Source organism: Pinus tabuliformis, chromosome 5_1 (assembly GCF_031772625.1).
Source record: "Pinus tabuliformis cultivar Carrire ecotype Pingquan chromosome 5_1, CPIR1, whole genome shotgun sequence".
NCBI lineage: Eukaryota > Viridiplantae > Streptophyta > Pinopsida > Pinales > Pinaceae > Pinus > Pinus tabuliformis.
This window is the reverse complement of record NC_142305.1, coordinates 640,193,930-640,219,049: the sequence shown is the minus strand read 5'-3', so window position 1 is coordinate 640,219,049 and position 25,120 is coordinate 640,193,930. Positions and strand designations below refer to the sequence as shown.

At 33.8% G+C, this 25,120-nt stretch overlaps 1 pseudogene; it reads left to right on the top strand.

Moving 5' to 3' along the window:
• The first annotated feature begins 161 nt into the window (after positions 1–161).
• Positions 162–14,027, top strand: LOC149166610 (hydroxyacylglutathione hydrolase cytoplasmic-like; annotated as a pseudogene).
• The last annotated feature ends 11,093 nt before the right edge of the window (positions 14,028–25,120 follow it).

Here is a 25,120-nt window from a genome sequence, read left to right as displayed (position 1 = left end):
TTTTTGAGTTCATTGACAAACAGTGTCATGTTGTTGAAGATCATGTTGCTAAAGAAATCACTCATGTTGTTGAAGATCATGTTGTTAAAGAAATCACTTAGAGTAAAACTTGCTTCTCTCATAACCCAATTGTTAGAAGTTTTATTGGATCTCCTTTCAAGATGACTTCTGCTGTGGAGGATACTACCATGGATGTTCTTCGGAGGCCGCTCATGTTCAAAAATGACTGCATTTTGGTGGCTCGTTTGCTGGTTCCTCATGGAAAGTGGGGAGAACTTGAATTAGATTACCTTGTTCGGGATCTTGTATTGCACCCCAATCCAGAAGAGGTTGTTGACGATAAGTATGTAAGCAAGGAGCAAAGGAATTTCATAAGGAAACCTAGAAAGGTGAAGATGAAACTGCACTAGCAAAGGAAAAGGAACAAGTATGGACCCTTTAATAAGAAGGCAAAACTGAAATGTTTTGTTGTAAGCCTAGCTGAGACTTAGACCAGCAAGCAAGTTAAAGTTTAGGTCGTCGTGATTAAGGGGAGGTGTTAGAACATTAATCATGTCTGACCGTATGATGGCGATAGTCGGCGAGTCATCAATGTTAGTCGGTAGCAAGCGGCGGTAGTCGGCCATTGTTGTTCAACCATAAATGCCAGTCGGCAGATTGTTGTAGAATTTACGGCTATCCATGTGTATAAATTTCAATGTTTGTTAATGCAATGATAAAGCTCTTTTCGTGAGTCTTTCGTGTCTCTGATACCTTCTGCGGGCTTCATGGTAATTGCAAGCTCAGGGTGGCAGTTAAAGGCTCCAGCTCAGCTCAAGTCGAAGGGAAATTGCAGTTCACAGTTCGTTGGTCATGGCTCCTTCATGGGTATATATACACTCCTTTGCAGTTTGCGGTTCATGGTTTCTTTGTGGTTCGTGGCTCCTTCGTGGTTCATGGCAAAACAAATACAGCTTGCGCTCATGGGCTTTTGCTACTCGAGCTCAGTCAGTGCATTTCTGATAGTTTACACCATGGTCTTATATTTTGTCTTAATTGATCATGGGTTGATTCTTTCTGTTTGGCTTGGTTTAGATAGCTTTGTAATCTTAAGTTATTCAATTTGTGTTAATGGTTGGTTTCCTTATTGGCAGGCCAATAATGTAGAGAATCATTTTAATCATCTAGTGTAATGTTCTTATTTAGTAATAAAATGTGGAACTTTGCATACAAAAAAAATATTAATTATATATGTTAAATGCCTTTTGAACATTGATGTTAGAGAGAGAAAGAATCATTTTAATCATCTTTTGTAATGTTCCTATTCATTAATAAAATGTCGAACTTTACATTAAAAAAAAACCCAATTATATATGTTAAATGCCTTATGAACACTGATGTTAAGAAATACTGATGTTAGAGAGAAAGAAAGAAAGATAACCGTGGCAGAGAAGTTGAGGTTAAGGTACACTAGTGTTAGAAAGAAAGAAAGAAAGACAATTTAGAATTCAAATCTTAAAATGGAAGTTAGATATATGGCTAAAAAACTTCTTAAAATTGGAAGTTAGATATAGGGCTAAAAAAAAATTAATAAGGCAAATAATCTCACATCCCCATTTATAAACGGTGATTAAATTAAAAAAATTAATTACAAAAACCAAAAATAGTTTTTTATTAAATCTTAAATACATAATATTTATAATTATGCCATAAGGCGTTCCCCTCTGAAATCAACTTAGCTTTTGTCCACCTGTCATGCCCGTCAAATTATATGTTAGACGATCAAAAAAAATTTAGCGGTTTGATCAAAAGAAGTTTCAATAATCGACTAAATTAGTTGTTTATGGTTTATGGTTTACCACGCACAATGGTGAATAACGCGCCTGCCGACATCTTGCAGGGCGCCCTGGACCCAACTTGTGGACCAGGCAGAGCCGACTGTAGTGCAATTCAATGGAATCGTCCCTGCTTTCTGCCCAACACGCTCGTTGCCCATGCCTCATATGCTTTCAATATTTACACATAGAAGAATAAGCACCAGGGGGCTTCTTGCCATTTCAATGTCGCCACATTTATCACAGAAAGCAATCCAGTACGCTTGAAAAACCAGTGACTAGATCCAATAATCTTTATGAAAAACCAGTGAATAGATCTATTATTTTTTACGAAATACATTGATGATGTTGTCTCTTTCTTCTATTTTTCTTTGTGATTTAACTGCATCTTGGGTTTTCTTTGTGTGTATTTTACCGTTTCAGGCCATGCCATCGTTGATTTTGTTATGCAAAAGCTGAGAGGAACCCGCCACTTGCAGAACATCCCACCGGCTTGGATGAAAAGATTGAAGATTTTGAAAATAAAGTCTTATTGGAGCAGCGGCAGAGTGGGAGAAAGAAAGATTCCTAATCTCACAAGCAGTGAAGGAGAATTCAACAGATTTCAGTCTCACAGCAGAAAAAATAATACGCTGCTTCCACTTACCAAGTATCCACGGGGAGATGAGCAATAAATTATTAAACCCATATAGAAAAATTCAGTTAATTGTGAAATGATTACATCCAGATACAGATATAATGTAATAAATAAGAAATGAAATTGGTGAAGACATCCAGCCAACAAAATGTCCTGCTAAGAGGGTTAGCCAGAAATTTTCGTTTCCACCCCGCTCTGGTGATATATTTTCCTGGTCCCTTCTCGTCTCCCCTTTCCTATAGTTTTGAAGGACTGGTCATAGTTGGCTCCGGCAACATGGCAGCCGAAGTCACCAACTTCTGTAATTCGAATTGTTAATTGACCAATTTGACATGCCAATCCAAGTCGGTCATGTTTATCATTTCAAGGCATCATTTTTGAAATTTACTACTTGCCATTGTTTTGGCATACTTTCACACCAAGCTTCTTCAAGAAAAAGTGACAGTCAACATTTTTGTTCCAACATAAACAAGGAGGTTAACAAGGTGTTGCAGAGGAGTGACTGTAGGTGTGGTTTCATTCATTCCTTCTGTGGATGAAATACTATGCCAGATTCCAATGTAATAATTTGAATGACTTCCTAATCATTGGGTAAAAGAATGTAGTGCTTAAGTGGTTTCAATATTCTCACTTGCTTTAGTAATTTGAAATATTAGGACAACTTTTTACTCTCATATATATCTCAGGATCTTGACATTCTCAGTTTACATAAATATCACAGATGGCTATGTTAAAGGAGATTTCAATATTAAGACAGTTGAATTTTAATGTATTTTAAATATTACTGTTGTTATATTTCGAAGAAATATATTGTATTTCATCGCTGGTCATGCTAATGGAAATTTTAGTCGAAGTCCGTTGTTTTAGAACTTTGAGTCTTTGGCACTACCGTTTTTAGAATTTCAATAATGTTTGCCAACTTCATTTTCTGGCCATCTTAAAAATGGTGTCAAGTTTACAGATGAGTCCATTTGTATTCTCAATGTTGGTGTATAACTAGAGTCGATTTTGAAACTTGGGCAAATTATGCCACCTTCTGGCTTCTCAATAATCAAACAACTCTTCTCATAATATTTGGAAAGCTAAAGTGTAAATTCATGTACTTGGTGAGGTTTGAATAAATGTTGGTACCGATTCCATAGGTGAGTTATTTGATCTTATTTTGTTTGAGATTTACGTCACCACATAACCAGTTTTTGAACTCTAACTGCTGAGATTATGTCTTCATTGCTTCCACGTTTTACTGATTTTTCAAAGAAGGAAGACAGGTTTGTGGCTTCGATTCAAACCAAGTTTTGTATTTTAATGAAAACTATGCCTATTTCACTATTGATGCAGAGCATTCCTATGTAGTTGACAATCTTACATCACTCAAAAATATTTCATTTTAATTTGTTTTCATTTTGGTAAAAAAACCATTGAGAATACTCCACATAACAACTGGTAATTGGTGAGAAGTGGAGCTAGTTGAAATGGTCAACTTTGATTAGGAGACTTTAAGGAGGCTTAGGGCCTATTAAAGGAGGAACCATTTCCCTTGGAAGTAGCGTTTGGTAGCTCAATGGTTTAATTGAAGATTGGTGGCAAAGCCTTGTTAAAAAGTAGGTAGAGCTTGGTAATAGCTCAGAGGAGCTGGTGGAACAGAACTGGTAGATCTGTGGACTCCAGTGACTGTCATTACAGTCTAGTGGAGGACCAGAGGTATACAAAGGCCTTAAGCCTATACGTAGAGGAAACATAGTTTGATTATGTCAAAGATATTCTTAGATCCTTGTTGATGTGGTTTATTGCAAAGGCAATAGGTCCATAAGCCTCGTAAATGTAAGATTAACATTATTATGTTTTAACCAACATGAGAAATAGAGCTACCGAGATTGTAATGTAAACTATATTGTGTTGAATGAAAGAGCTATTGAGCCTATCCATTAACACTGATACAAGTATTGTTGACAAAAATTTGGTAGTGATACCTTTTTGAGTGTAGTAGTTACAATTTATTTCTGCTGAAAATAAGAAATCAGTTCATGAAGTGCAGTTCCATTATATTAAAGAAGCTAGGATATTGTTAGCAGTGTAGTTTGTTGTCCACTCTGTAATTGCAAGCGTTCAATTGCTAGATTTATTCAGTGCCTCAGGGGCATCTGCATCAAGTGATTACATCATAGTGGGTTGATCCAGTGGTGAGGACAACTCCAACCAAGCAGATTGCTAGATAAAGTTGTCAAGGTACAGAAACAGCGCCAGCTTTGGGACTGGGTAGATACTGTTCTAAACTGTAGAGAGAGCTACATGGAAGAGTAGATTAGGGCACATAGAAGGGGATTCTCTGTATGGAGAGGTTGAGGAAGACCACGTAGAGGAGCTATTAATGAAGAGATATAGAGATGTTGAGAGCCATAACAAGAAGGTTAGATGCTATGGAAGCTTCTCAAAGAAGGGGAACAATAACAGTAGTAGATTATGACAATGAGGACATAAGAGGTGAGGTAAAGGAAGAAGTGATAGCACATTCATTTTGCTGGTCATCTTCTCTCTTACCTTGAGGTCGTACGATGGTCATACGGGCCACACACAGCCCCCCTCTCTCTCCCTGGGTGATAAAATCACTTGCTGGGCATTGCCCATTGGCTATTGGGCGCTCCATTTGATTGTTAGGTGTTTTCATTAGTTGCCAATGCCTTCTTGGGAGAATGGATGGTTGATTATGGAGTAAAGAAAAGAAAGGAATACAACAATATTTGGTAAAGATACCAGGATATTTCAGTCTTGGGGTGGAGGACTTGTTAGGATAAATCCATATTTCCTTCGTGGCATACCAGTCTTGCAGGATACTTGAAACAATCCATATTTTTTTAATAAGTTCGGTGTTATTATCACTCTCTTATCCATTGCCATTGGATTTTGAATTTGTAGATAAAAAAAACTCATTAGGATTATGAGTAAGCAAGGCAGTCCTTAACATATCATTTGAGTGGTCCATGATGGTTGTGGATCAGAATTGTTGCACAAATATATTGATACAAAAACATGTGTATATGCTCTGCTTTTTATTTTCATGCAATTTATTAACTAATAAGGATGCAATTTCAATAATCTCATTATAAGTGTTGCTGATGCTTTCACTGGTTCCACTAAATTTGAGTTGATAATTTGAGTTGATAGATGAGAACATGCATTATCTATATTTGAGACGACTCATATTAGCTTTAACTAATGGAACTTACTTAAGCATATCATGCCTTCCCTGCCACAAAAGTAATAAACGTTTTAACCTTATTGCCTTGTTTTCCCAATTAATAATTTAGAGTGGGTTGCTCCATTCTTGAGCTGATTGGTAAAAGGAGAAAATGACTTAACTAAATAATTGTTATTCACAACATTGTTATCTGGTTACTTGTGTGCAGGATACATAGAAAGAGGAGCCAACCAACCAATTTGGAGCAGACGTTGCAGAGAGAACAAGGCTTGGAACTATCAGAAGAACAAAGAACAGTAGAGATCCTTGTACAATGTAGAGGGAAAAGACCCAATAGCCTCTCTAAATACAGAGTCCTCTATCCAACATTGAGATAGAAAACAGATTTACAACTTCCACAATGAATATGTGTTCGTAAGTGGGTTGCAAGTCCATTTATGGATCATAACGTATCAGAGCAGTTGCATCCTTAACTGTGACTCAACTGCTAAAACTATGAAGAGAACATTGCAGGCCTGAACATGGGCAAAGTAGATAGAGAGAGATTGGAAGACTTAAGAGCCAATGATGTTGAGACTCAAGAAGAGGAAAAACACTTGAAAGAGAAGGTCCAAATGTTCAACTGGAGGATGACAAAGATGGAGAAGCACCTTGAGACCTCTACCAAACTATTTCCATTACTAAAGAAGAAGTTTGATGAATGTCAAGATTCCCTCATTACAGTCATCGTAGATTGGGATAAGCACAGAGTGAAGCTTGTATGCCTTGGTGAGGTGGTCATCTAGATGGATAGTTGGCAAGAAAGTGGGTTCACTCAAATGATGGTACAACTGCAACAATAGTTAGTGGAGAAGGAGGAGGCCTTGGCAAGGTTCCAAGCATCTGTCCAAGACTACGAGGAAGCAATACCACCTTCGTTTCCATTGCTAAAGCCAACACCATGACTAAAACCACCTTTTTAAGCTCACTTTCTGTAGACATTTCTCTAGTGCAGATTGGTGACTTTGAAAAAGCATACCAGAGGCATTAGTTCCAAGATCCTAAATAAAATGGGCTATGATGAACAAGGATTAGGAAAGTCAAGGAATTCTAAACTCCATTATAGCTACACAGAGGCCAAGCATAATGGACTAGACTTTGATGGAAAAATGGAAAGGCCCATCACCATCAAGACCATTTTGTAAACCCAAAGACATGTTGGTGTTGGCCTATTCATCAGGAGAAGTAGCAACAACAAATGTAGTAGTCCACTATCATCTTAGCCTTCTTGTGGAAGATTGAAGGTGGGTAGCAATGAGAAAAACTCATAGGCTTAACCTACACTAGCACTCTAAGAAAGCAACAAGAAGATCAAAGGAGACTAGGAGGTCTTCCTCAAACAAAACATTCATCCTTTGTCATTGCTGCAATAAGAGAGGCCATAACATTGCTAGTTGTTGGTATGCAATGGCTTGCTCACTTTATAGAAAGAAAGGCCATCTTGTGGCATCTCACTGGGAGGAGCAAGCCATATACCATAGGCCTAAATGTTTACAGAGGAAGGAGGATAGAAAGACCTCTCTACAACAAAAGACTTGAAGAAAATGATTCTCTCAAGAATTCCATACCACAACACCAAGAACTTTTACCACCATTGTAAGTTGAGTTGACATTGGGAAGCAAAGTGTTGATGGCTTCATCTAGAGTTTCACCCTATGAACTACACATCCAGGAGAAGTGTGTGGAGAGTGAAGATAGAAGAAGATGAAGAGTTTCCTACATCTCCAATCCAAGGAATAGAAGCTAGCCATAGAGCTATAGGAATTCAAGTATGGAGCTAGCTAAAGACTGTGTGGAGTTGTGAAACACTGAGTAGACATGTTTTCTTGTTTTAAGTAAATTCGATAAGAGTATAAAATGGTTTACAGTTTGACTGGGATTGTATAATGTTTCTTTATCAATCAATATAACTTCACGGTGAGTTGCTTTTACTTATCAATTTGTATCTCTTGCATTGAAAAATTAACTTTCGCACATGTTTGTCAATTTGTGATTCTTTTGATATGGGATGCAGTTTAACCTGTAACTTATTTAGTGCTGGATGTGAGAGATTATGGTTTCCAGTTTTGTACAAATTCATATTATCAATCAAAATTACTATTAAGAGATTATGGCTTCTAGATTTGTACAGGTTGATATTATCGATCAAAATTTCTATTACACCATTGGATGAATAAATAAAATTTCTATTACACCATTAAATGAATACACTAGTAAAAATTGCTAATTAGTTACTAAAAAAGGACTAAAAATTACATATAAATGATCATTTTTCAGTCGGTGACCAATAGTAGCTAATTTATAGTATCTTATAATGCAACCAGCTTTTAGTCATTTTTAGCTTAGTCATTACTTCATTGTCTCAATTTTATCATCTAGTAGTATATTTAGTCATAAATCTAGTCACTAATTTAGTCATTGATTTAGTCATTAATTGTCACAATTAATGACCAAATACACAACAAAATATACTACTATATGTTCATCCAAGAAAACCAATTAATGACCAAAGAAATATGACAAAAATGTAGGTGTTATAAGATACTATAAATTAGCTACTAATATTCATATATATGAAAATTTTAGTCATCATTTGAAACTAATTAATGACCAAAGAAATATGACTAAATTCCAGCCGTGTTATAAGATACTGTAAATTAGCTACTAATAGTTGTATATATGCAAAATTTATTCATTATTTGTAATTAAAAATTTATCATTTACATTGTTCATATATATTTTTTGGTAAATTTATATTCATTATATAAATAACTGATTTAGTAGTTCATATTCATGTCATTTACTTTCATTAATAATCATTATAAATAACCAATTTAGTTGTATATTCATTTCATTTGTGTTCATCATTAATCAATATAAACTACTAATTTAGTAGTTTTAGTTTGATTTTATGTGTTCATTATTAATCAACATAAATTCATTAGTATGATTTTCTCACTAAATTATATATATATATATATATATATATATATAATGTTCATCTAATAAGAAAACACAAAGTTGCATATGTTAGTTACAATACCAAATAATATCAAGTACAACTATAAATAATTTCAACCTCATCAATTATATTATATGAAATGTCAAGTATTGCAATATGAGTTTCCAACTTAATATTAGTTTGACTACAATTTACGCATGAAATATTGTTTCATTACTTAAAAACATTATCATTGTGTTGTCAAAGCATTGCAGGTGTATACATCAACTCTGAAGACTTGACCATTAGTCTCTATGTGTGTGTCTCATGTGGAATATTGGCTTTAAGGGTATCACTAGACTAGTTCTCTTCTCTTCCTTTCTGCATTTGTTGCTTTAGTGTTATATTTCTCCTCTTTCTTCATTTCTTGCTTCTTTCCATTAATGTTGAGTTCCTCTTCTGAAAATGAAAGAAGATACAATGTAAAGCATAAGACATAAAAGACAATGAACACTAGAATATAAACTAAAGTAGACTATAAAGGATTTATATGACATATACCTCAACATCGGCCTTGTCAATGCCATATTTCCTGAGAAAAGCAAGAAGCTCGAACAAGTTTTCTTCAGTAGGGCGATAGTGGCCACTATGTGGCCAAATGACCTGTATAAACAACACAAATAAAACATCACCATAGAAAAGAACACCTTAGTAACTTAGTATTCAAACTTCAGCAAAATTCTAGTCACAATCATTCCAACCAAGGTACATGCTAAAAAGCTCAGGTTGTGGATAACTCATGAAAATAAATAATATGAGGTTTGATGCCTAATCCTTGTAGTTTTATTCTCAATAACATTTCATTCTCTAATGCATCTTGTGCTCAAATAACAACATGAAAGTAAACATTTCTAATAATCATGAAAATATTTTAACACAAAACAACTAAAAGGATTTCAATCAATATCGTGTAATACTAATTTCATCTTCAAGCTTTGGATGTTTTTTAAATGGACATGATACCAAGTATTTCCAATTTCATAGTTAAAAGACAAAAAAAATCAAAAGAAACATTCAAAATATAATTAACAATAGAGGATATCATGGAATGGACATTGTAATTATAAAAATTATATTTACCTTTCCACCGGTGTCTAGAATTCCTATAACATTTTCTTTCCCAAAATAACCATGAGGTGAAAGAATCACAACATTAAAAACCATAGGAATCCCTACTAGAAACATTTCCAAATTCGATGGATCATGTGCCTGAAGGATTTCCAACAACAAATGAATCATATCCAAGACATGTTATGCATTGTCTCCCCATCCTTTTTCCAATCCTGTTTCCTGTAACCTACCTACACCAGAGTAAAGTCACAGTCAAACATAGGGATTTACATTTGTTTTTATCTTTTATATCTATAAAATTTGAATCTGATTTTTTTCAAGAACATATTAATTCATATTTAAAATTGTCTTGTCATGAGAAGTTATGAATCAAGTAGGACATCCTCAAACAATTCCTACAATATCAATATTTTTCTTTCTATGATATCTTGGATAGAGGAAAGAACATATATGCAAAAGAAAAAGCCATATATTACTTGTGCTCAAATTCATATATGGTGTACTCTTTAGGAAACCTTTTAAGATGTTCCTCTTCCTTTACCAAAGCATACTATAGCTTAGTTAAACTATGTATACTTCCATTCAACATCAATTCCTACAAGATAAATTTCACACATTATTCTTTCCCATTTCTCAACATGCTACAAATGATAAATTGAAAGTCACATAAAACCAAGCGCAAACCCTTTTCTAACCAAAACAAACAAACAAACAATGTCTCTAATAAAACCTCACACCTCATAAATTACTCTGTCTTGTGATTAGGTTAAAGGTGAGATTCTTTGAATCATCTTTAGTTCATACTTAATGAGATATTTGTATGTTTACAGTGATGTCAAGTTGGTGCTGAAAGCAATATATAAACCTAGTATCAGTGAAATTCATGTATAATTTAGAAAAATAAAATTACAAGGTAGTGGTAAATCTAGAGACACAAGCATCTATTCATAGTGGTAAATGAGGGTGGCCCATCTCAAACTTATGTGATTGGGTGGCACTATCCATAAATAAATTATTGGTTGTATCAAACGTTTGCATTTAACCCATTTATTCTAAAGATTTAATTAGAGAACACATAGGCAGGGTCCTAGGACGTCCCTGGGCTTGACAAGAAAGAAAGAGAAATTCACTCTATGACGATTTCATTATAGAGACAAACAATATCCTAGGGCTAATCCAACAACAAGACAACATAAAACAAATATGGAAAAATACTCATACAGGTTGTGTTCCAAGTATAAGATAACATAATTTTATTTGTGTCCAACAAATGACCACAAAAGTTTGTCAAAATAACAAAGATAGTACATCTATTGTTCGTATAAAGTGTGAGTGCCAAGGCATTTATAGACTACACGTTAAATGTCTAGAAAAACAAATTATAAGATAAGCAATCATTACAAATATCAATGTTATAAACTGAAAATATCTAAAAATATTAGTATTGAGCAACAGAAGAAAGGACAACAAATCCTGTTAGAGCTTAGAGTTGATGATGAGTGAGTGGACCAAGAGGCAAACAAAACAAGATATATTAAGAAATGCATATTAGAACTAATATGAATTCTATATTTTGAGAAACTTCTACACACATTATATTAAATAACAAATCACTGTAGTTGGCATTTTTCCAAACAAAAAGCCAAGAAACCAATCTGTAATAGAAATCAGACTTGTAGGAGTATGTCTTGAACAATTTCCTTCTTTATTAAATTAAAAGTTAAATGTGTAACATAGGGAGCATTTAGAAGGAGAAAAAAAGGCAAATGACATACTGAAACTACATCTGATCCCAAAATTTCATAATTACTAGCATACACTAAGTTGACTTACCTCACATTGATGAGCTACTACTGAATACAGTGGTTTATTAGTTTCAGATGTACAAAAGTCCCATATCAACAAATGGTGGTTGTCTCCAATATACTAGAAAGGTACTAGTTCCTTAAATTCCATGCAACATCTTCCGCGACACCCTTATGGACCTACATTGACATGAGGTCATCAAATGTTTTCAACAAAGATAACAAAAATTGCATTGTAATGTTAAAAATACCCATAAATAGAAGCTCGCCACCAAATCCCATTAAATTTCTACAAAAAAAAAATGAATGATAGTAAACATTAAGAATAATCTTGGCATCTTTTAATGGCCACATTTGTGGGGTTGTGAACTCAGTTCTAATAGTGTATTTACCCTTTTTTTTATTCCATGCTACCATAACGTAAAACCAATGAACTTTAGGATGAAAATGGCTTTTGACACAACTTGAATAGCATGAAACATTAACAAACCTAAATAAAATAACTTCTGAAGCCTAAAAACATGTGTGTGTTCAATTTCTTATAGAATCCTCTGCTAAGCTGCAACTGAAAGACAACAAAATATGAACCAATCCTATTATATGGGAAAATCATCCAACTCGTGAACTATATTTAAATGAAAACCTAATGATAATAAGAAGACATTATGATATGTGGATTTATTTGCAATGGGACACAAAGTTACAGTGAATAACATCTGTCAAAATAACTCACCTTATATATTCGTTGGGCCTCAAGCACTTTGTTTTTGGCAGGTGCATTAATGTCCCATAAATAGATTTGTGTGTCATCTAAACCACTTAGAAGATTTCCATGCTTAAAATGTCTCCACGATAATCCATAACCTTTTGTATTATGACCCCTCAGTCTGAGATCAAGATTACAACCACCACCTTGAGGGGGCTTTCATGGATGTTTTTTGCATTCAAACACATAGACTTCTGCACTAACTATTTTTGTGGAAATAATGAAAGGATTATGCGGCATGTATCAGGCTCTATTGACCTCTCCATCATGATTGATTTGTTTTATTACTTGAACCTACAACAAAGAGAATCCACTGAGTAACCTGACCTAAATGACAAAAATGGCATATTCACAACAATTTAATTATAAAGTTTCAATAACATTGAACTAAACAAAATAGTTTCAACACAGACTATGAAAAATGTTTGTTCCAAACATATAACAAATCCCAAATGTGTGGACAACATTAAAGAATGTGATAAAATAGCAACTTTGAAAACCAAAAAATTACATTCAATCTTTTCCTTTCCAACAAAACCCAAAGAAAAGTAATCACATTGTACAACAACGAACATTGTTCATCATAAGTGTGGTGAATTCTTACAATCATAAGAAAATGTTCAGAAAAAAATCATATTTTTTTGCAAATATACATTGAACTAGTAATCAGCCCACATATTCATAGATGAAACATAAAGTGGGTTATAATTTTTTTTATTCACATACTCAGTACCATGGACATCACAACATTTACAAATGAACATGTTGGTGGATTGCATATACATGGTCGTGTTACTAAAACAAGTGGTTACTCAAAAATCATTAGAAAAAAGGTTCCACTCTCCATAAAGATGATAAGGTCCTTCATGAGTGAGAGAAAAAGACAATTCCTCACATGTTCTTGAAAGCATTCCCAACTTGGTTACAACTGCAAGATGCCCAACTTCTCAAGCATGGAGAATTTGTGTTCAGAGGTCTCCCAATGCAAAGAGACAAAACCCCAAGACATGACAAATTCCAATCAAATTCTTTCAAGAAACTATAGAAATTTTTAGCTAGTCTGTTCAATACAATTTAAGAAACAAAAAAGGAATGTAAGGTGATTGGTGTGTGTTAGTGTTTCCATTGATGTCCAAGGTGTTGATCCTGTGGAACCTCAGAACATTTTACAGGCAACAGAGGTACATGGGACAAACATTAAATTTTTTCTTACTACCCATCATCACTTAATCATGCAGGGGGAAATGAAGAACTTAAGAAACTAGTCCCAGGTATTGAAGTTTATGGTGGAGAAAAAAGATCATGTCAAAGGTTGTACTATTGCATTAGAGCACAGTGATGAATTATCTTTGGGCAGGACAGTGACTATCAAGGCCTTGCACACACCATGTTCATTGCTGGTTGTCGAAAAAAAAAATTAAGGCTCAGTAGAGGCAAAATATTGGCCTCCTTGCCTAGGTCAACTCAGGTTTTCTATGGACATGATTATATGGTGAAGAATGCTTAGTTCACAATGACTTTTTAATCAAAAAAATGAAAGTACCAAGAAAAAAACTTAATTGGGTTGAGTGACAATGAAAGGAGAACAAGCCCATTGTGCCATCGACCATTCAAAAGCAGATATTTCTTCCTCTACTTATCCATAGCCAAGCCTCAGGAAGATTTCCTAGTTTAACATTAATAAGTTGTGGGGCCTAATATGTAATAATCTTTTGGGTACATATGAAATTTTTGAAGTCACTCCAGACTTCTGGGTACATAGAAATGATGAGCTTGATTAGGTTTGGGCTCAAGATGAGTCATATTTTTTTTGTTGTCATCGAGAATCAATCTGACTTCCTTAACATCAAGAGGAATTATGATGAAAAATAAACCAAGCCTAGGCTAAAGTGACGAGTGATATTTTAATAGTAGGTATACAGGTTTTGAAATTTCAATTTGAAATGAATAGAAAACGAACTTGGTTCCATGATATTGGAGTCTTAAAAACTCATCGGTTCTGTGAGGAAACAATATATAGGCATGGTCAATATGTTGGGCTCGGGCCAAATGAAAATGGTGAGTTTATTGTAGTAGACCAAGAAAAATCATCCTTGATCCTATGTGGAAAAGATTTCTCAGATACTTCTGCCTTGAAGGGAGCACTAAAAGTTGCAACTGCACTACAATATCTACACATAGTGCCCTTCCTCCTGCTTGCATGGCTTCTAATACATGGAGAATCCATAGTTTCATTATTTGCATAAGAAAAGACAATCTAGAGTTGTCCAGCTCTACATAAAGTCTTGGTTTCAAATGGGGCAGGTGTTGCTTCAGGTCCTGATGGAATAGAAACAATTTTTTAAAAGTGAAGATTCTAAAGCACCAAACCTTTCCAGAATGCCATCTTCTATAATCATGCTTGTTGTTGACAACTTAGGTGTTATTCCTTCTATATCTAAACTCACACCTGGTCAAGTTTCCTATCACTTTTTGGTTGGCTACCAAAATGGAAACATTTTATCTGCATATGATTCAGGTCTAGTGTCCCTTTATCCTATCATAGTTGCCAAGGAGATTTCCTCTGAGTTAACAAAAAATAATATTTCTTCCTTTCTAGCCAATATCAATGTGGGGGAGAAGTATCTATCAGGTGAGGAAATCTTGAAATTGGTGGAAGAAACTCTTTTAAAGAAGTTTCCATCAAGTAAAGGGAAGAAGCCATCAAAAAATGCAATGCATGAATCGAAGGAAAAGTACATTTTTTTCATATCGGGAAGTTTTCTTGATTTGCCAAAGAAAATTCTATTCTATGACCTATGCAATAGTAGCCAAATTCAGGATGCAAACAACCAATTGAAAGAAATTTTGAATAGGTTTTTGTTTCTAAGTTGTACTACTTATGGGGCATTCACATGGAAGGTGGAAGAAGGTGAAAGGGTTGTTAAGGGAACGATAGTTAGCAATTCTTGTAAAAAATGCTTTCAAGTTTCTACAATATATCATCCACCATCAATGTTATGAGTAATACTTACTTCATGCTTGTAGTGCCAACTACAAAATGTTGGAAAATAATCTCCTCCAGACATATCACAATCAGTTTGGTGTTCTATGGATCATACAAAAAATGGTTGCAAAGTTTCAAGTTTTTGATAATGTTGCCAAAATAGAGGGGATGAAAAATGATCACTAAATATGATTACATATAAGCTTTGTAGTTGCTTATGTTACAGAGCCTACCATATTATGCTCTGATTGTGAACTACATATTGCCACTGACATTGCATACTACAAGAATTCAATGAAAACTATGTTGTTGCCACCATTAAAAAAATGTTTGCTGAGAAAATTTATCTTGGAATCAATCCATTCACTAAGAGAAAACAATAGAGTTTGTTGATAAAGTGTTGGGTGCAAAGAAATAGAAACACAAATCCTATTATGATTATTTCAGCACATTGCTTGCTCAACAGAGATAAAACAAGCGGAAATAAAAGTACAGTTGTGCTTAAGATCTCAGACACAATCATTTACAAAAAATTAGATCTCAAGGTTAAAAAAAAATTTGGCACTCACCATTACAAATGAATAAAACAGAGTAACAATGACAACGTGAAGGTTTTATCTGGATGCATTTCATAGAATATCAAATTCTTGAATATGAAGGGCACTCGTGACTCCTTTATGTCTGTGGAAAAATAGTATTCCAGAAAACGCAATTGGACAGTGCCTTTGTCCTATTTTTTTATTTTCTCAACTAAACCAAAGGATAAACAATGTGTTCTTGAAAAGACTCCAACACCTCATAAACTCTTGAAACGAACTCAATCGATTCAAACCAGGAAATTCCTAGCCAAAATAAATCATGATATTTTGTTTCACCGGAATGCAATCTTCTTTGTCTGAAAGAAAATTCTTGGTAAAACTACTTTCCTAAACATCTACATTGGTTTTGGGACAAAAGTAGTATTGTCGTTCATTGAAAAATTTTAACAAATTCTCCTGCCTTTTCGACACAACATCACTTCTCTCCAATATCATCTTTTGAGATGCCTTGGCAAAATCCTCAATTGATCCTAAACCTTGCATAAGCTTTACAAAATATGCAATGCACAGAACTAGTTTTTAAAGTAAATAATCTACCTAAAGAACATGGATGTTTCATAAGTTTGTTGGTCAATCAATAGCATGCATTTCAAAGATTACAATTGATTCACTATATGCGCATTATGGGTATCAATCCCAATTAATGATGGTTGAAACTATGAAAATGTCAATGCTTCCTATGGATTTATCTTCCCTCGGAACAATGTCAAGAAACAAAAAGCAAGTAGAAAGTTTCATTCTAACCTATCAAATAGGAATGCTACAAATACAAGTATGTATGTCAGAAGTATAAAATATGTGGGTTAGATTTTTCATTCTTCTCTTATACTAAAGCATAAGGTTCGTCAAAAAACTTCTAACATGGGAGATTGCTTTGTGGTCAAAGGAACAAACCTATTAAAAACTCTAGCGCACATCTAGCTATCAGTAACATTGCCTGAGGGCATCAACAAAGAATAGTAAGGGGATAACAAACCATGTTTAGATTATGGAAATTAATTCTAAACTTAAAACCCCTTACAAATATGTAGAGAAAAGAAACAAATTGTTTTTATATGTTATAGAACCACATGTGCCTTCCAATTATACCTATTAATAAATCGAACCTGCAAAATCAAATCAATCTCAGCAATATATGGACAAACATACAATTAACTCAACATTATGAAGCTATAGATACAACCTCAATTGTCACAAAAGATAAAAATGGTTGCGAAAACATAGGCTAAACATGCTTTTAGAAAAGTATTTAAAAAAAATAAAAATCCAATTGCAACTAACATACACATAAATACAACAATACCTTGAGGTTGGAAATATCTATGATATTAAGAGAGTTTGAACAGAATAAAATTTGTAGAAGTGTATGTTCTCAAAAGCAGCTTTATTTTCAAGACTTCCTTAATAGTTTTCTTTCGAACTTGTTTAGCCTGAATATTACAAAAGGCTATTGTTAAATATTGATAAATTGAGTAATATATCAATGTTGTTAATCAATCCCCAAATAAATGCAAGGCACTCTAATCCATAGACTTCGAAACAATTTAGAAGAACAGTTGTGTTTGATAAATAACCATCCCCAACACACAAAAGACATTACAATCATTTGTCATTTTACAAGTAAATGATGAATTCCTATGTCAATAAAAAAACAAGTAAAAAAAGAAAGAAAAGAAGTCATATTCTAAGATTCGCATACCTCACATGGTTTCTTTTTTAAATCCTCTTTGATTCAGCTACCCTCTCTTTGATGAATTTTTAACAACAAAGTCCAACTGAAAAATTGCACTTTAGAATCACAAGATACTAAAATAGATATATACATCATAATAAAGCACGAGCTAAAAAAAACAACAGTACCATAAATTCTTCTTTCTTCTCTGGAGGTAAAGCTTCTTAAGTAAAAATATTGTATATTATTACTGAAATAATAATGAGATATTGCATATTTTTTATATTTAATATCCAAGCTAAAAGGTACAGCGGTCAAGCTGCTTCCACAATAAGAAAATATCTACTAAACTATATTTGATTTAATGCTAAAATCATCATTTATCGAAATCAAAACGAAGACATTCTTTAGATAGTTGAATCCATGGAAATCGAAGTGAATTTTCAGTAAATTGAAAATATATGTTTTTTGTGGATGCGAGTGTTCTGACCCACATTGTACTTATGCTAGCAAAATTTTATTTATATGTATGGCAGATTGTTTGATTTACAAACCTCGTCACATTCTCACAAACTTTGTGGACAAAAAGAAAGTCTGGTAAATAAATTTAATGAAAATTCATGTAAAATATATTCAGCCGAAGCCGTCAACCTCCACGAACATTTTTGTGGCACGCACCAGCTTAAAAATGCGGAAAGAAAATGTACGATAAGTGTTTGAAAAATTGTCTCAATGAAATTTAATCCCATAGAGTGGTTTAATGGAAAGCTAATGTAGAATTTGTACGAAAATTGTTTGAAAAGTTGTCTCAATCGAAATTTGGTCCCATTGAGTGGTTTGATGAAAAGCTAATGCACATGATGGATTTTCTAGGGAGGCCTTGAGAGGCTTTCATTATATGCAGCGCATAGGAGAATGGAGGATGTATTTCAAGTGTTTCGTACCATACTTGAAAAAGATGTTGTTTTATGGATAACCATGAATACTCATTAGAAACCACTTGAAAAATGGGCCTTATGTTGCCACAAAATGAATTCTTAATGACATATACCATGTAGGCATTAAGGAGCAATGATAGAGTCCTATCTCGTGAGGAATCTAGTAGGTTGTCACCATTGGTAGGTCACTACCGTCAAACATAGGTGTTGTGATTTCCCAAACATTTTATTTTCCTGTACAAAACAATGAGGCTATTGATATTTTCAAGTTGTAAATACCTCTCTCTTGTTAATTTAAACACTCTTCCAAGATCGTTATTAGCATTCAACATATTACACAAGGAGTTCAACAGTATGATAATCATGTGGCCAAAGATACTTTTCTATATGGCCAGTCAGGGCTCTTTGTTTTGGATCCTAGTTTGTAGACCAGTCAAACACAATTCCTTGTTCTACAACCATTCCCTTCACAAAAGACAATTTTAAAAGCTGCAAAAGGTCATCTTCAGCATAGTCTATACATACAAATTTTAAATGATTAAGCGTGATACTTTCAGACCTACCACAATTTGCAGATTTACCTCACCAGTTAGGCACAATTCTAGCTTGTCTTTCTCATAGAGAAGGTGGTCATGTTAATATCTTAGAGGCCTTTGGTTAGCATCCTTGAGTAAAATATATGAAGCCCATTATAATTCAGTCCTTTGCATTAGATCCTAGATCATTGAATAATGGTTTTTATATCATAATTGTACCACATAAGAAAGGCATTTATGTTAACATATCTAAGATATTTGGAAATTTTAAGATGGTATTTGTTAGTGTTGTTCTATATGATATTTAGAAACGCCTTCAAGTTTGAACTTTGAAATGTATAAATACTTGAAAGGCTTGGAGGATGAATGACTGAAATTACGGTATAAGTGAGAATGAAGATATCAAAGGAATCAAAACATGGCGTATACGAAGGTAGGGAGATATCTTGAATTTTATGATTTTGAATAGTGGGAGTGCTTCTATGAATAAGTATCATTTGTTTTAATCTTAGGATCATGAAAGGGTAATTATGTCCTTAACATTTTAGATTTTTGTTTGTTGGATTGATCAAAAGCCTCCAACATTACAGTTTATACAATGTACTTTTAATTTTTTACTACATATAAGTCTATGTTAAGATCTAGATCATCATTTTTATAAAGCATCCACTCAGTTCGCTTATTGTGTAAATACCTACAAAACAAAGTAAACCCTATGCTTTGACAAACTATTATTGGTTATCATTTTAATGAAGCATCCATTTTATTCGCTTGTTGTGCAGTCATCTACAAAACAACATAAATGGCAGCATTCCAGACTGGCTCTCTGAACTTAAATACCTGAAGGAGTTGTACGCCTCTCTCTAATCCTGTTATTGTAAAATATTGCTTCATTTTTTTTCTTTCCTTTCACTTTTATGGTCACAGGTTTATAGAGAGCTCAATAACTTCACAGGTTTATACAAAACAATAGCTTCAGTGGTGTAATTCTTGCCCAACTTTTGTCCAACCCTTCATTGGACTTCAAGTAATCTAAATTTTTATTTCCTGTATTACTTGTGTTCAACGATGGATTCTCTTTCTCTTATTTTCAGGTTCAAAATTGTTGCAGATAGAAACACAACTGAATTATCTTGACCTCAGGTGTTCTTCATTTGATGTGTTGCAGATACTCTGGGAACCAGAACCTACATGTCTGGAAAAGACATAGACTGGGGCTTATCCTCAGAATAATAATACCTGGGGGTATAGTCATCGTTTTAGTGTTTATAGTGGGCTTTGTCTTGCATCACAAGAAATAGAGGAGAATAGAGAGAAGCATGCTGGAAAAGGAATCAAAACATGGTGTAGACAAAGGTAGGGAGATATCTTGAATTTTACAATTTTGAATAGTGGGAGTGCTCCTATGAGTAAGTATCATTTGTTTTAATATTAGGATCATGAAAGAGTAATTATGTCCTTAACGTGTTAGATTTTTATTTGCTGGATTGATCAAAAGCCTCCAACATTACAGTTTATACAATGTACTTTTAACTACATATAAGTCTATGTTAAGATCCATTCTCTGGCTTAAGGTATTTACTTGTGTATCAGGGAAGATATTAGTATTGAAGAGTAAAGTATAAGTCATTTCTAATGGACTTCATGCACAAGTGATAACCCACCTTCTTTTGGTTGGATTTTGAGATCGTGAAACTAATGGTTCACTCTGTACCTGTTAGGTCCTCATATTTTTACTATGGGTTGGAAGGTCCATGCTTGCGGCTTACAAATCTTTGATGTCATGGTTTGTCTGCCTTTGATTTTTCTCAGAATTGTCTTGGTGACCTGGGGTGCTCCAAAAATGATGAAACAAAGTTGTAGGAGAGAGGGGTCTTCCTGCCCAATCATCCATGTTTTACCTGATGTAGAAGTTAAGATTATCCCAACCCTCCTTATGGTATTCCCGGTCACTTGGACGCTCGAGAAGGAAGCAACAAAGCTATAGGAAAGATTTGTTCTGACTGTGTGCTTGTATGAAAGGTCTTAACTAAGCTAGATGGTAACATTGTGACAAAACTTGTAATGAAGGTAAGATACCTCACGTGCTTGGTTTTGAATAAGTCTTGTCAACTTGTCCTCAAAGGTCAACCCTTCCAAAATTAAGGTAAGTAAACTATCCTTGATCTCTTAATTGAGCATAACAACATGTTTATCTTATTTTTTAAGAATGTTGGTTCTAATCGATGAAATATTGTTAGAGAAGCATTATGAAATGATTTTCCTATAATCGTTGTGTTTTGCTGATTGATACCAGTTTTGTTATGCTTGTCTCTATTTTAACAACCCAACTATGTTTGGGAAAACATTCTGACAGAACACTCAGTTTGAAAAACATGGTATTTGTTGCTCGATCTTTATCTAGGAATGTTAATCCTTTAAACCGTTTTCTTGTTTGCATGCATATTCTGTTGAGTTGGAAGCTAAAGTAACAAAACTCAAAGAAGAGAATAAGGAATTGTGAATAAAACAAGTATTGTGGACAAACGTATAATTGGTATAAAGATCCATAGGATGCATTATTTTCTTCAGGAAATTGGTTGTTTTATTATCATAAAATCTATGTACTAATTATTAATGGATCTTTTTGTCTAAAAAAAGGGGCAGAAATGGCTAAACTACTAAAAAATTAGGGATACAAACCTACAAATATGGCTTTGCCATGTACTTGAATGAATATCTATCTATGCACACCATTTGAATGTGATGATTAATATTATTGCCATATCATGTTGCAATAATCTAGATAACCGTTTTGAGGAGGGTGTAACATGGCCTTGAAATTTTGTTGTTTATGCATGAACCCATTCATCATCATTTTTCATTAATTTCAATTACTTTTTATATATTCCACTAAGATGTTTGGAGAGGAAAGAAGTTTTAGCACTGTGTTTGTTAAATGTGATTGGTATCTGTTGATTTTATTCTTTTAATTCTTGTTTGGTTCATATATTTTAATTTTAATTTATTATTATTCACATTTACAAATAAAAACCTATTTGTGAGGGTTGAAGACACAAATAATTCATCTTGAGGATATTGGATGTGCAGGTGTGGGTGAGTGAGTTCACTTTTTTTCGGGTGAATTTAGTATATATATATATATATATATAATATATATATATATATATATGTATGTATGTATGTATGTATGTATGTATGTATGTATGTATGTATGTATGTATGTAGCAAAATTTACCCCGAAATTATGAGATTTAAAACCTCTTGAAATTGCAAAGTTATTGGAATATTTGTGTTGCAAGGGTTTGTGTTGTTTTATTATTTTGGGTCTAACTTTAATGTAAATCTAGTTATTGTGTTTTCAACCATTCCATTCAAAAGTATCATTTTCAATTTACTTAGATTTGTGACTACTTTGTAAAGTGCTTTTATTGAATTTATATTATGGAGTGATTTTGATATAATTTCAATTGTGATTTTAATTTGGATGCATTTTTATTTTAACTATTTAATTCAAAATTGTATTGTAATTATAAATGAAATAAAATTAATCAAAATTGCGAGTTATTGAATTTTAATATTAATTGTTTTATTATTTTTTTTAACGAAATTGTTTTTAATAGCTATTATTTTTATTTGCAATTTTATTGTGAATAAAAAACACAATTTCATTAACTCTAAAAATAGAAAATAGAATTAGTTTTAAAATTGATTAGGCACTTAGCCTTGGAAAAAAATAAAATACAACCTCTTTGATTGCAAGGCTTGGAGTGGTTCCTAATGCTCAACGATCAAAATGTTTGTTTTTTTCAACTTTCTTTCCGCATTCCCCTACTACTATCTGCATTCCTTTGCACCTCATGATGAAATTGCTAGTCAGCTTGCTGTGTGACTCATGCTACATGGGCGTGAAATTAAGCTAAGTCCATTGAGTTATTTTTATCAAGTTAAAAATAGGGGCTGCATGATTTTAGATTTTACATTGAGTAATTTTTATCAAGTTAAAAATAAGTGCTGCATGGTTTTAGATTTTACATTGAGTTATTTTTATCAAGTTAAAAATAGGGGTTGCATGATTTTAGATTTTAAAAAGGCTATGCCATTATGTGTCAGTTTTTTTTAAATCAATGCCTATATATGCAATTTCAAGGACTACCATAACTCTCATATAATTCTTTAAAGGGTGCTAGCTCAATGGAAGAGCAACTGCTTATAAGCAGGGGGTTGCTGGTTCGATTCCACTGCTTCCTAATATGAATTAATCAAAGATATTGTAGTTTATTTTTAATTAAATACTTTTAATATTGGTTTAATTCAATGGTGGGATATTTTCTTAGATTCATTATTTTATATTGTCTCTAAAGAGACAAAAGTGATGTTGTATTATCTTTGAATGTAATTTTTTATTGTCTCTAGAGAGACAATAGTTACGCCATAAGGCGTTCCCCTCTAAAATCAACTCCCCTCTTGTCCATCTGTCATAACCATGCCCCATTATATTATATGTTAGACGATTGGAAGGCGTTTAGCCGTTGGATCATGCAAGGGTAGTTTGGAAAGGAGTTATTAAACCCTAACCCATCACTCCCGAACAATTTCAACTTCATGTCTTCAATCACAGGCAACCGAGGCTCACAGGGTATCATCCATTCCTCTCGAACAGTTTTGACTTCACGTCATCAAGAACAATTTCAATTTCGCCTTGTCGATTGCAAGCAACAAGGGGTGAGGTAAACCCTTTTCACAACAAAGAGCTCAGCAATTCTACCAAAGGATTCAACGTGGCTAGAGTTGCGAGTCATTGTGCATTTGGGACAGTTTATAAAGGGATTCTGCCTAATGATGGAGCTTTGGTGGCAGTGAAGAGATCTACTTGCAACAATAAAGGGAAATATGAATTCCTTGCAGAGCTCTCAATTATAGGATGCCTTAGTCATCAGAACCTAGTCCATCTGCAAGGATGGTGTCATGAGAAAGGAGAGATTCTTTTGGTCTATGATTACATGTCGAATAGTAGCTTGGATAAGATCATTTTTCAAGAAGGTGGAGGACCAGTGCTGTGACAGGAAAATAGATGCAAGATAGTGATGGGGGTTGCATTTGCATTGACATATTTACATGGCAGATGGAAGAAACAGGTGGTTCACAGAGATGTTAAGTCCAATAATATAATGTTAAATGGAACTTTCAATGCTAGGATATTTTGGGCTTGCTCAGCTTAGAGAAAAAAATAAGAGCTCTGATGCAACTTTAACAATAGAAATAATGGGGTACCTTGCTCCTGAGTATTTATTCTTAAGAAAGGACTTAGACAAAATAGACATCTTCAGATTTGGGGTAGCTTTTTTGGAAGTTTTTTGTGGAAGAAGGGCTATTGAGGCAGATACGAGACCTGGACAGAGCAATTTGGTTGATTGGGTTTGGGGTTTTCATAGAGATGGGAAGCTTCTTGAGGCCTTAGACTTAAGATTGAAAGGAAATTTTGATGAGAACGAAATGAGAAGAATGTTGCTAGTTGGAATTCTCTGCTCAAATCCCGATCCTGGAGCTAGACCGAAAATGATGCATGTATTGCAGATTTTGATTGGAGAAGCTCCAGTTCCTCATGTTCCTCAATGCAAGCCTAGCATTCCATTTCATTCTAACCTTCTTCTAACTCTTCAGGAGTTTGTCTCTGATTGTGATCAGAGCCAGGTTTCCAGTTCCTCTACGAGCATCAAGGACTATTCTTGAATATGATTGATAATCTTTCAGAGTTTAGTCAGTTCATTTTTCATTCCCCTAATTTTTCATCTCTTCTTGCTTTCTTTGGAATATAGAAGTGCATGTATTACAAGAAACTGGGTCACCAATTGCATTAAGAAGCTAGTTTCTCAAAGCTTGATGATATTACTACATGGATATTCTCCATTCAATACAATCGCACCTATTGAATTATTAAGGGCAACTAATTACACCTTCATTTGATGGTTCCAAAGAGAGATGTAAAGTCTCCAAAATCACTAACTCTTAGATATGTGTGCTATGCAATTTTTTTTAGTAGATCCATTTCCCATTTTG